A 12,751-nucleotide genomic window follows, 5' to 3' on the forward strand; every position below is an offset into this window, starting at 1 on the left:
AATTTTATTATTATTATCATTTAAGAAAAACAATCAAGGATAGGACTGTCAAACGCTAGCCATGACGATTGTTACAATGGAAACCGTGTCCAGAGGCAGGAAACCACAAGGTATAAGATTATCAGACATTGTGAGCTTGAGATATATATTTCAGGCGACTGATAGACCCACTATGATGGATAGGCAAAATAAACCTTTGTCAAACCCAGTGAGACAGTCATGATCGTGTGTCTGTCTGTGTCTGTCTGTCTGTCTGTCTCTCTCTCTCTCTCTGTGTGTGAAAGGATCTTGAATGGAACTGAAAAATATTCAACCCACTGTAATCATTTTTCAGGTAAATATGCTTCCTGTCTGATGTTTAGCCAGACTGACAGCAAAAGCAAGTTATTGACAAAGCTTTTGTTTTATATAAATGGAAGATTATGTATTTGTATGTATGTATTTTCATGGAAAATTACTTAAGCAACGCACTCTCCTCTTTCTAGTACTCCCTGTTCTGATTAACTCTGACATAGCTATCCAGGTGTATATTTGGATTACCGAATTACCCTTTCCAGAAAATGCAGGACATTTATTGTTCCTTTATTTCTTAGGCTGTAAGCCTGCCATCCATCATTGCTCACCATATTCTTTTTTAATCAAAGCAACTCTTATTATAAACATTGTCCAAAAGACTGTCACCTTTGGATGATGTACAACACAAGCCCCTCATTGCTTTGATGTGTTTCTACAGCAGAAAACTCTTGAGCTTATAATGCACTAGCAAAATATATTTTGCTTAATAATCAATTATCATCAAAGCTTCTTCCACATCAGTATCTGTTCCTATTTCATCAGAAGAAATGTTCCTCCACCAGAAGAGAGAATGAGGGAAGGGACAGAGTATATATACAGGTATATATAAAAGTCAGATGGCTAATAATAATAATAATAATAATAATTGCTGCCTATCTGACTGGGTTGCCCCAACTACTCTGTGTGGCTTCCAACAAATTAAAACACAGTAAGATATCAACATTAAAAAAAAAAATCCATATACAGGACTGCCTTCAGATGTCTTCTAAAAGTCAGATAGTTTTTTTTATCTCCTTGACATTTGACAGGAGGGCGTTCTACAGGGCAGGTGCGACTACCGAAAAGACCCTCTGCCTGGTTCCCTGTAACTTCACTTCTCACAATTAGGGAACTGCCAGAAAGCCCTTGGAGCTGGATTTCAGTGTTTGAGCTGGATGATAAGGTTGGAGACTCTCCTTCAGGTATGTAGGAGCCATTTAGGGCTTTAAAGGTCAGCACAAACACTTCGAATTATGCTTGGAAACATACTGTATATTAGTAGTTGTATCCTAATATATTGGGGACTAATCTTGGGACTGCTGTGCATGGTAGCCCTAAGAGATTCTGGCATCAGATAAAATTCTTAGATGAGGATGGAACTCGAAATTATGACATCACTTTATGGGCTGTATTCAACTAACTCAGGCATAGGCAAACTCGGCCCTCCAGATGTTTTGGGACTACAACTCGCATAATCCCTAGCTAACAGGACCAGTGGTCAGGGATGATGGGAATTGTAGTCTCAAAACATCTGGAGGGCCAAGTTTGCCTATGCCTGAACTAACTTATTGTGCTAGTGGAACCCAGTGCAAGGATCACTATTAATACAACAGGAATTTCCCCCCTCTCCTCCCACTCCTACGCGTTTCCCCAGAACAAGGAAAATCCTTGTGTCGGCGGATGCTTAGCCTTAGTGCTGCATTGAATACAATCTCATGGGCTAAGGAGATTGGGTTTGATATAGGGTTGCATTATTATTACCGTATTTTTTGCCAGAAAACCTATGTTTATGATGCCAAGTTCTACCCTGAAGCAATAATGATAACAATATCCTTATTTATTTATTTTATCTTTCAATGAAAAGTTTTTTCCCTCAAAAGTTTTTGTGGAGACTTGTCCTTCCCTCTTTCTCATCCCCCTCCCCCGCTCTAATATATCTGTTGGGAGCTTGTGAAACTCTTTGAAGGATGCTTAATTCTCCCATTTTTTTTTATTTTTCAAGCTGTTCTAAGGAACAGAGGTTTAATTTAAGGCTAACGCTTCAGGCTATTGAGGATGTCTCAGCTCCTCCTGCTTGTTCCAAAACCATGAGTCAGAGCCTGCACCAACTGCTCTGTTAGTGTCAGCTTCCAGCTCCAAACTGAAGTTGGGAGCAGTTAGTCACATATAAAAAATGCATGGGAATGGATGTGCATCCATATGCCACCTTGGAGTTGTCAGGCAAGCATCTCTTTAGGCTCCGATGCATCTGATTGAGACATTTGTAGCTCCCAGACATGGGAAGATTTTATTCTACCCTGTGTGTTTGCGTGTGCATGGCAGGGGGCAGGGGCTTGGCCAGGTAGCCAGTTTACTATAGCTTAACAGACTTTATCCTTCGGAGTAGACCCTGCAAATTGCAATATGGGTACAATTCCTTCACTGCCCCCATATATGTCTTTCTTTCACCTTCTCTCTCTAGAAAAGGGGACTTGGACTCCAATACCTGGAATAGAGCAGCACATTTTAGCTTTGCTTTGTAAGGTGAGAAGAGAAGAGTGTTCCTTTTCATGGACAGGGATAGCTTGGCCACTGTGACCCATCCTTTAGTGGACTGTTGTAATGTGCTCTGTGCATGGCTTTCCTTGCGCCCATTCTGGAGGCTGCAACTGGTGCAGAGTGCTGCAGTCCAAGTAGTGAGTGGTGCTCCTTATTGGGCACATATCACACCAGTACAGGAGGATATACGCACTGGCTGCCTATTAGTCACCAAACCAATTTTAAGCATCTGCTAATAACATACAAATCCCTGAAGAACTCTGGGCCATCTTACCTTACCTCTTGAAAGACCTACATTGGCTCCCAGTATGTTTCCGAGCACAATTCAAAGTGTTGGTGCTGACCTTTAAAGCCCTCGGTCTAGTATATCTGAAGGAGGGTCTCCACCTCCATCGTTCTACCTGGACACTGAGTCCCAGCACCGAGGGCCTTCTGGCGGTTCCCTCACTGCGAGAAGCCAAGTTACAGGGAACCAGGCAGAGGGCCTTCTTGGTTGTGGCACCCGCCCTGTGGAACACCCTCCCAGCAGATGTCAAAGAGAACAACAACTACCAGACTTTTAGAAGACATCTGAAGGCAGCCCTGTTCAGGGAAGCTTTTAATGTTTGATGCATTACTGCATTTTAATATTTTGTTGGAAGCCGCCCAGAGTGGCTGGGGAAGCCCAGCCAGATGGGCAGTTTGTAATTAATAAATTATTATTATTATTAGGGCACTTATGATCAGCTAATGGAACCTGATTAGTTTTGCTGCGGCCTGATGACCACCAGACAATTCAGCTTGTGGGCTTTTTCACTAGTGGCACTAGTTCTGTGGAATGTCCTCCCTGTTGAAATACCAGTGGCCCCATCAGTGTTGGCATTCCGTAGGCTTCTGAAGACACACTATTTAGACAAGCATTTCCTAGATCTGAACTTGTGATTGTATTGTTTTAAATGTTTTATTTATTATATTTTAACTGTTCATTTTATTGTATATTTTAATCAAGGATGTTTTAATACTGTATTATGTAATGATTTTATAGTTCTAAATCGCTTAGAAACCATTTTGACATTTAAGTAGTATATCAATCAATCATTCATTCAGTCAATATTAATAATAATAATAATGGCCATTTCTCCTGCTCTGTTTTCTTCTTTCCCATCTTCTTCTCTCCCTTTACTCTTGACGAATAGCAGTGAGAAAAAGCCCATATAAGGATAAAAGGCTCAGCAAGCTTTGGCAACCATAATGCATGGCCCAATCCAAGTTTAACGTGGCTGCTTTGGCATGTTTCTATACTTTGTGACATTTTCAGCAGGAAAATCTGATTCTCTTCCAACATGATAGAATTTTAAGTTGCAATCCCAAACCCGCTGATCTTGGAATAAGCTGCACTGAATTCAGTAGCACTTACTTCTGAGTAGACATGGTTAGGATTGTGCTGTGTCAGATGCACATGCACTGAACCATGGATGTTTTTTGATATGCACATTTCAGGTCAGTTGCTGGTGAAATGAGTTTCAGTAGAGCACTACAGCTGAAGTCTGCATAACTGCATACAAGGTTTGCCTGTGTGTAAAAAGAGCAATTGATATCTTATATGATAAGATTATTTTTGGAGTGGGTAGGAGGGTCTGTTATGATGTCAAATATGACTATGCTGGTAACTGACTCGCACAAAAGTCCCAGCGGGGGAAAAATGTTGAACCTCTCTCTATTATTCATTTGAAAGTATCTTCATCCCATTGTCAAAGTCTGAGCCGTTGTTGGATTTCATAAAATCATAGCATGATTCATATAATTACTGTATTATGATTAGCTTTATTAAAGGACTGAACATATTTTTAAGGTTTATGACAAATGAAAAGAAAATGAAATGTGAAGAAATAGTTTTCAGGCAGAACAGCGACATTCAATATTTAAATGAACACCGCCATTGTTGGGTATTTCTCTCACACAAGATTAGCTCTCAATGGAAGAGCTCTGTACCCTGACTTCACTAATTCAGTCTAACCACCAAATAAGTGAAACTGGTATTAGAAGCTAATGCCTCTCAACAGACATAGAGCCTTCTGCATTGGGATGCATTACAAAAAATCAGAAGCCAGCCAGTTATTAAAGGGAAGCTTTTAATAGCTGAAGGACTATTGTATTTTAATATTTTGTTGGAAGCCACCCAGAGTGGCTGGGGAAACCCAGCCAGATGGGCGGGGTATAAATAAATAAATATAATAATAATAGTAATAATAATAATAATAATAATAATAATGCCAGTGTATTTTCACTTATTTCTTTCCATGCTAGAAATCAACTATGCCAGGGTTTCTGAAACTGGGATTGCCCGCTGTTTTTGGACTACAACTCCCATCACCCCTAGCTAGCAAGACCGGTGGTAAGGGGTGATGGGAACTGTAGTCCCCAAAACAGCTGGAGACTCAGGTTTGGGAAACACTGCAGTTTATTTTAAGACTCAAAGGTAGGCAGAGTGCTGCCCATGGAGCATGTCCTTCTCCACACTGGCAAAAAATATGCATTGGGTTGTGCTGCAGCATGGCGGCGGGCATTGCGCCACCGTCACAAGTCAGTTCATACCCATCTGGCACAATGGCTTAGGTTGATGCTGTTATGAAAGCCACCAGTGGAACCAGAAACCAGAAGCCGTGTCGGAGCCCCGTGGTGCGGGTGCTGAGCCCCCCATTTTTTTTGTGGGGGCTCAGGCACCCAGGGCCCCTAGAGTTGGTGCTGGTCCATGAGAAGCTCCAGTAGGCAGGGGGAATGGGCTGAAATTACTTCTTGCCTTCAGTTAGTGGAGGCCTCTGCTAGATAAGTGACTTTTCCATAAAAAGGATACAACTAAATACAACCTCATCGCATTATATTAGTATTACAAATCTGAATTAGCTGATTTTTACATACTGTGTAAGTTTAAATACTGCTCCAGGAATATATATATACAGTGGTACTTCGGGTTACGCTTCAGGTTACAGACTCCGCTAACACAGAAATAGTACCTCGGGTTAAGAACTTTGCTTCAGGATGAGAACAGAAATCGTGCTCCGGTGGTGTGGCGGCAGTAGGAGGCCCCATTAGCTAAAGTGGTGCTTCAGGTTAAGAACAGTTTCAGGTTAAGAACGGACCTCCGGAACGAATTTAGTACTTAACCTGAGGTACCACTGTATGTATATATATATAGAGAGAGAGAGAGAGAGAGAGAAATGTAGAGATGTATACCTCTAAGAGAAGCAAAGAAACTGAGAAGAATAAAGTGAATCCTTTTAATTATGCGAACCACGCAAATATAATTAAGTATACACAGCTTTAATGCAAGGAATTGATGTAATAGGCAATTATGTAGGGATAAATATGAAAACATTCTTACTTTTATGAAATATCCATCAACGTATGGTAAATTCTGATTGAATTTTAGGGAGATATAGGTCCTTTTGTTATATTGGATGAATATTTAACAAACTAAATAAAAATATATAAAATGAAATATTGCTGGAAGTAGTAATAATGAAAAGGAACTGACACAAAACTGTAAATTTAGTAGGCTGTTAAAACAAACCTCTTTGAGGCTCAATTATGATTGTTCTCGCCTCTTTCCCCGATTCCTGAATAAGTCTTAAATAAGCAGAAGTATCTTTCCTTACTTTGCTTTTTAAGAAAATGCGAAATACCCAGGACCCACATTCACCATTCATTAATCAAAGTGCATCACATATGGAATCATTCCAATCATGGCATCAGAGAATCAAAGCTTAAAGCATTTCAGATTTCTAATATACATTTGGAAATTGAACCGGAGACTAGAGCCACAGTTCGAGTCATATTTATGTGAAACACAGTATACTGGTAATTCTTTTCATGTTTACTCAGAATTAAGTCCCGCTGAGTTCAATGTATCTTACTCCCTGGCCAGACAACACATGACAGGATTGCATCCTTAGTCTAACTTAGTTCAACATGGCTAGTACATAGCACTGTGTTTTCATTGCAGCCTCATACATTTAGCAGCATGGGGCTTGCGCCTGGAATCCTAATCATGGTTATTATGAAACAGATCCAAGACAAAACTTTGCCAGTTTGCAGATTTTGCTGTCAATACATTTTATGGGGGGAAAATGGCATCCTTATCTGTGTTGCTCTGGGAGGAAAGAAACTGGAGCAATGGCTTAGCTTGTGGTTTGTTTCTCTCCAAGCAAATTTTCAAGAAAAAAGTGGACTACGAACTTAAAGTGCAGTGGTCACCAGAACTAAGATATGTTCCCCCCATGATTAAATAAGTTGTGGGCTCCTGGTGATCAGCAGATGGATAGTTGGATACAGATCTGGGAAAAGAGGGCTTAATAATAATAATAATATTTTTTTATTTATATCCCGCCCTCCCCAGCCAAAGCTGGGCTCAGAGCGGCTAACAACAGTAAAATAATACAGCATTCTAAAATCAATTCATTATAAAGTGCCACATTTTCCTGTTGGAACATAGTGAGGGGCTGTATTTTTTTTAAACTAACCATTGTTGGAGTGCTGAAGGAAGACGAATTGTGGGGACAATTCACAGGCTTGCCACTTGCCACTGTCTGGCTAAAGCATGGTTCAGGAAGCCAAGAACGAACTTCCAAACCAGCACTTATGAAGTGGAAGGTTCTCTATTTCAATATTTGCCTTTATGCATCACATATATAAGAAGTTTAGTGTCTTCACTCATTCAACAGGGAACTCCCAACAGCTTTTCAGAACCAGGCAAGAGCAGCTGGTAAGCATGCCAAGCATTAGAGAAACAAGTCATCATGGCTTGTTTGCTCCTCTGTGAGAAGATTTGTGGTTTGTTGAAGAAACCATGGTTAAAACAAACTGTGCCATAGTTTCAAATGCAAGTGCAGCCATCATCTCACACTGTTGCATACTGAGACTGCCCCCTCCCACATTTAGGAGCGAAATATTGCCTGCTGTCAACAGTTGCTTGCGTCTTGTGGGGTGCTGATCTGGAGGGTCCCCAATCTCAAGGGGCTGCTGTTTGAAAAGATGAGAAGCAGACAATCCCAACATGCATTAACACAATAGCACCCGCAGTACTTTGGATCCTGGTCTACCTGTCTTGCTTAGTATTCAACTGCATGCAGCAGTTTTGATGGTCAAGGAACAGTATTTAGTGTCAAGGATGGGTGGGAGTAGCAGTAAAAATTGTGCCTGCTGCATCCGTCTCAGCCTTTTAAAGGTTGGGGCATGGTGATTTTAGTTTAGACAAGCTTTTTACTTCTGAGGAGAGTCCCTTTCCCAGAAAAGGGAGAGTATCCCTGTTAAACCTGCAGCTGCCAGTGAGTCAGAGGAATGTGGAGTTTTTACAGTGTTAACGGGGGAGCTAGAAATCCAGATTCAAGGAGCATTAGGTAGTTATGGTAGTTATGTAGAAAGGAGGGACATTTTTGGTCCATGCCAATTTTGTATGTGTTTATTCACAAGGCTGTTTTGTCTCATTTGCACATTAAAATGCATCTAAACATGCATTGTATTTTATATCATTGTATTTTATATCAGTGTATACATATTTTATCCTTAAAAAAGCATTTTGGTATGGTTTTTGAGCTGATTGTCTCAAAATTTAGAGAGGCACAAAATCTGAAGGATAATTAAGTTCTGATCCATCTATAAGTCTGGGATGTGTGAATTAGGTCAGTTTGCTTGAAAATACAAATCTGCATTGCTATGAAGAGACTTCTGAATATGGAATAGCGAGAAAAAATTGTATTGTGTTGAATGTGATTATGTTATGCTGCAGTAGCAGGCACTAAGTGTGTTTAGGGCTGGGCTTATTATCTCACCGTCTCTTCAAAGTTAAAGAAGAAGAAAATCAGTCTGAATGAAGATGTGACTACCTTTTTAGGCCAGGGGCCGATTTTCTGTTTTCTCTTTCTTGGCAGGCGTGCAGAAACCTCATTGACTTACTCAGCAGGGCCCAATAAATCATTGTGCCTCCCTCTTGAAGGTGGGTTGCTGAATAGGAAGATTCACTTTTGGCAAGTGGAGATTGAGCAGTTTTGGGTTTTGTCTTGTGGAAGAAGAGGCAGACGCAGGAAATTTATTTCTCAACAGGGTTCAGATAAACAACACCATGTTGCCTTTGCAGCTGGGAAATTGGGGTGTTTTTCTCCCCAGCAGAAAGACATAAATGCACAGAAGTATCTTCTTCATTCTTGGCACTGCAGTGCTGAGTTAATTAGAAGACCCTAGTCTCCAGCTGTTTGCATTAGAGCAAGGTAGTCTAGGAGGCACGCAACAAGCAGGTCACTGGGTCTATGGTTGGTTGCTCAAACAATGAAACAGTGAGGAAAGAAAGGATTGATTGGGGGGGAAAACCCAGTCAGCTGAAAGCAGTTCCAAGGGATTGATTTGATTTGATTTATCATATGAACTGGGAGAATGTGGCTGCTCTTTTAAGGTTCTTCATCTAAACACTGTGTTGAAGGACCATGACACTTTAGTAGTCCTTCAACACAGTAATTAGTTCTAGCCAGGTATTCTTTCCCCCCAAAGGATGACATGAAAGAGTAATTTCAAATACCGGTAGGTTTGCAAATCATAGTTTGGAATTGACCCTGATGGGCCTGTTTCAGGCAAACCTTAATAGGGAGGAGGGAAAGCATATACAGTGGTACCTCTGGTGACATACGCTTCAGGTTACATACGCTTCAGGTTACAGACTCCACTAACCCAGAAATAGTACCTCAGATTAAGAACTTTGCTTCAGGATGAGAACAGAAATCGCATGGCGGCGGCGCAACAGCAGCAGGAGGCCCTATTAGCTAAAGTGGTGCTTCAGGTTAAGAACAGTTTCAGGTTAAGTATGGACCTCTGGAATGAATTAAGTACTTAACCTGAGGTACCACTGTATTAGAAGGAAAAAGAGCTTAAGAGTCTGAGGTATATTCCAGCTTCCCCAAAGATGATTTGAGGCCTGAACTGTGCAATAGAATTGGTAGGTCTGTGCAGGATGGTGTAAACACAATTCAGTGCATATTAGAATCTATCTTATAAATTGACCCTGTTTCTGAATGAGTTCTTGTTTTTCAGGCTGTGAATCCCAAAATAGCAGGCATCTGATTCAACACCCACTGTTTTCTGCTCCTTCCTCTTCCTTTCTTCCCTTTAAATACCCATCAAATTTATGAGCAAATGTCTTTCAGGCACGTAATGAAGCCTCCCTGTTTTGTGCTTCCAAGATGTTAGCATGTGATAACAGGCTTCATAGGTAACTTTCAGTAATATGACCCTTTTATATTTAGCTGCACTCTCTACATACAAATGAAAACACCTGAAGGTATAAATGCCATTTTACATACTGCTGATTTTTGGATTAATAATGACACCCAAAATTCAGTGAATAAAAATAAGGAAGCAATCTGTAATAAGAGAAAGTTTATCTTTTAAGTCCTTTCAGAATGCCCAGGAGGATTTTTCTCACAATCTCTGGTTGGATTAAAAAGATTTTTTTACTAAATTCTGAGGCTACTACAAGGGAGAATGGCTGACAATCAATTGTGATAAAATTAATTTGCTGATTTTTAGAAAGGAACGCAAGAAATATAACCGTGCTCTAGAAGGGCATGTAAAACAACAAATTGACAGTTGTAAATTCTTGGGAGTTCGTTTTTGGTGTGCTCTGTCCTGGTTATGCCAGATCTGAAATACTGCTTTGGGTGCACTGAATATTCCACAGCTGCATTACGTAAGTTCTGCTATACAAAAGGAGGTCAGCCCAGGAGCAGTTAGTGAGGAAGGGTGCCAAGATAGCCTGTTCTCCCGGAAGCGGAGTAGCTGCCATTTTCCAGGAAGTCAGTGTCACGCGGGCCAATCCATCACTCCCAGTGATGTTTACACAGAGAACTGGCCTCACCCTCCCTGTCTGCTGGTAAGTGGCAGTGATTCTGCTGCTGGAAGGCCAAGTGTGTTTTGTTGCCCCTCCTCAAACTACTCCATATACCTTCAGGTTTCAAAGGGGTGTGCAAAACCAATGCTGTACTGTACTAAGATTATTAATGGAATATAGCTTTGGATACTGTGAATTAATGGCTCCATAGAGAGGATGCAAACCACTTCTTTGAGAAAGCTCTTTTGTGTCCCCAGTGTAGCCTCTTACACTTTGAAGGAGGCATTTCTTCTTTGGAAACAATTTGGAAACAAAACCCTTGCAACTGGTTACTGTCTATATTTTATTCTCAATAGATCTGACCCATCTATCCCTGGATTGGCTTGATTAATTATGCTTGCTCCCGGCTAAAATTAGTTAACAAAGTTAATGCCATTGGCTATTCGCTACCTCACGTTCTGCCACTCGTGTTAGAAAAAACAAAGTGCAGCGTTAAAACAGAGCCTTCTAGATCTTAACTTGAAAAATTTATTAGCTCTGGCAAACAGAGCCTGCACACCATTATACCTTGGTCTAGCCCTTAGCAGTGATTATGTACCTGCTAGATATTTAGGAACAATAAATATTCCTAGATACAGGAGAGCATTTTTTTAAATGGCTAGGTTCAGTGCTCTGTCATCAGTAGTTACGGAAGATTGATTTACCGGGCTGCCTTGGCACTTGAGAATTTGCCTTTGCAAAAGTAGCTCAGTCGAAACACCAGCCCATGTTCTCGCTGCAGTTTTTATAGGGATGTAAGATCCTGTTTGATCTTCCCAATATTTTTCCATGCTTGGGGAACTTAGATGAATTCTACAGTATACATACATAAGATCTCTGAAAATATAGCCAAGTTCCTTGCTGTAGCCATCAAAACTGGGTCACAGTTATTAAAAGACAAGATGAATTCTGAGTCAAAATTATCTTCACTCACTTTAACTATTCCTAATGGCGCAATAAGGATGTTATTATATAATCATTCTAAAAGGTAGAATTTGTGTGTATCCATACACTATTTCCTAGGGCCGTCGTGTTTGAAGGGATTGCCTTCTTCCATTTGATTGTGCCCACTTACTGAGATAACCTGTGAAAACTAGGCTCCAGGCATTTCGACCTTGTATAGAAAGGCATTTTGCTTCAAGGCCTCCTTTTATTTCATATAAACTAAACCTAACTGCCTGGCAGTTTAGTCATCTACTAGACTGCATATGATCTTGGAGCTAGAAATATGAATGGCCTTGGAAAAAAAGAACTGGGAAAACATAGACATAATTTTTCAATGAAAATATAGACATACTGTATACAATACATTGTCAAACAAGAGTGGGGAATAGGGCCGAGCTCCCTCACCCCAGGTGGGCTGAGCTACCCAGTGGCCAATCCCTTGATGTTCACATGATGTCAGGTGACTCAACTTTCAAAGGGCTTGCAATAAGTGCTGATCAGCTGATCAGTACTTATATAGCAAGCCTCACTTGAGGCCGAGAGAAGCTGCATTGCGACCAGTGAAGTGCAGCCCATTTCAGTGGGGCCTTTTTACTACTTTGAAGAAACTAGAAGCAAGTATTCCTGTGCTTACCAGCCTTTTGACCTGGCACATAAGCAGAGTGGGTCTTATTTTTTACTAGATGCACATAGGATTGCAGTGTAAATTTCAAGTTTTTATGCTAAGATATAAATGATGAATTTTACGTTGTTAAAGCAGTGAAATAGGTTTGGCGGTAAAACAAATATTGCATATATTTCAGGTTCCCCTAGAAATGAACTGTAGGGGTGGTCGTGGGGAACAGTCCCCCCTCCTGCATGGATTTAATGTTTCTGAAGATTTTAAATCATTATACATGGGCACTTCAGCATGCGTCTAGGTACAGATGCAAACTGTACCTTGGCAGTCTGAATCCCAAGGGGCTATTCACATGCTCTTCAGTTGGCATGACTGATTTAGACTGACTTTGCAACAGACCAATACCATGTTTGGAGCCACTGCCTTCTGTCATCCTAAGGAAAGTCTTTTGCTTTCCTGACGTTTATGCACTTCATCTAATTCTCTTAGGCCTCACTGATATGCGTGACATACTTTTCTCAGTTATGCCAGATAAAAACTCAAACTAAGGAGTTGGGAGGGCGTGGGATCCTTTAGAAGTCAGCTTTTTAAAGGCAGATTTTAGTCACTTGCATCTGCAGCCCCTGCCTCTTGAAAATTCAGCTAGTGTCTCTCTCCCTTTGAGGCTTTGGCTGTCACATAAACCCTGATATTAGTTTGGTGTG

The 12,751-nt window shown here is 40.7% G+C and overlaps 1 protein-coding gene and 1 long non-coding RNA gene across 3 annotated transcripts in view; both read left to right on the top strand.

Moving 5' to 3' along the window:
• The window catches only part of NALF1 (NALCN channel auxiliary factor 1), a 324,175-nt gene that overhangs the window by 22,220 nt on the left and 289,204 nt on the right, over nt 1–12,751 (top strand). The window lies entirely within an intron of this gene.
• LOC310676406 overlaps nt 5,565–12,751 on the top strand; it is a 273,715-nt gene continuing 266,528 nt past the window's right edge. Inside the window, exon 1 of the long non-coding RNA XR_014510542.1 lies at nt 5,565–5,636. This is a non-coding gene — a long non-coding RNA (uncharacterized lncRNA). The remainder of the gene's footprint in view (nt 5,637–12,751) is intronic.

Source organism: Podarcis tiliguerta, assembly GCF_965153285.1.
Source record: "Podarcis tiliguerta genome assembly, chromosome: 4".
In the NCBI taxonomy this organism is placed as follows: Eukaryota; Metazoa; Chordata; class Lepidosauria; order Squamata; family Lacertidae; genus Podarcis; species Podarcis tiliguerta.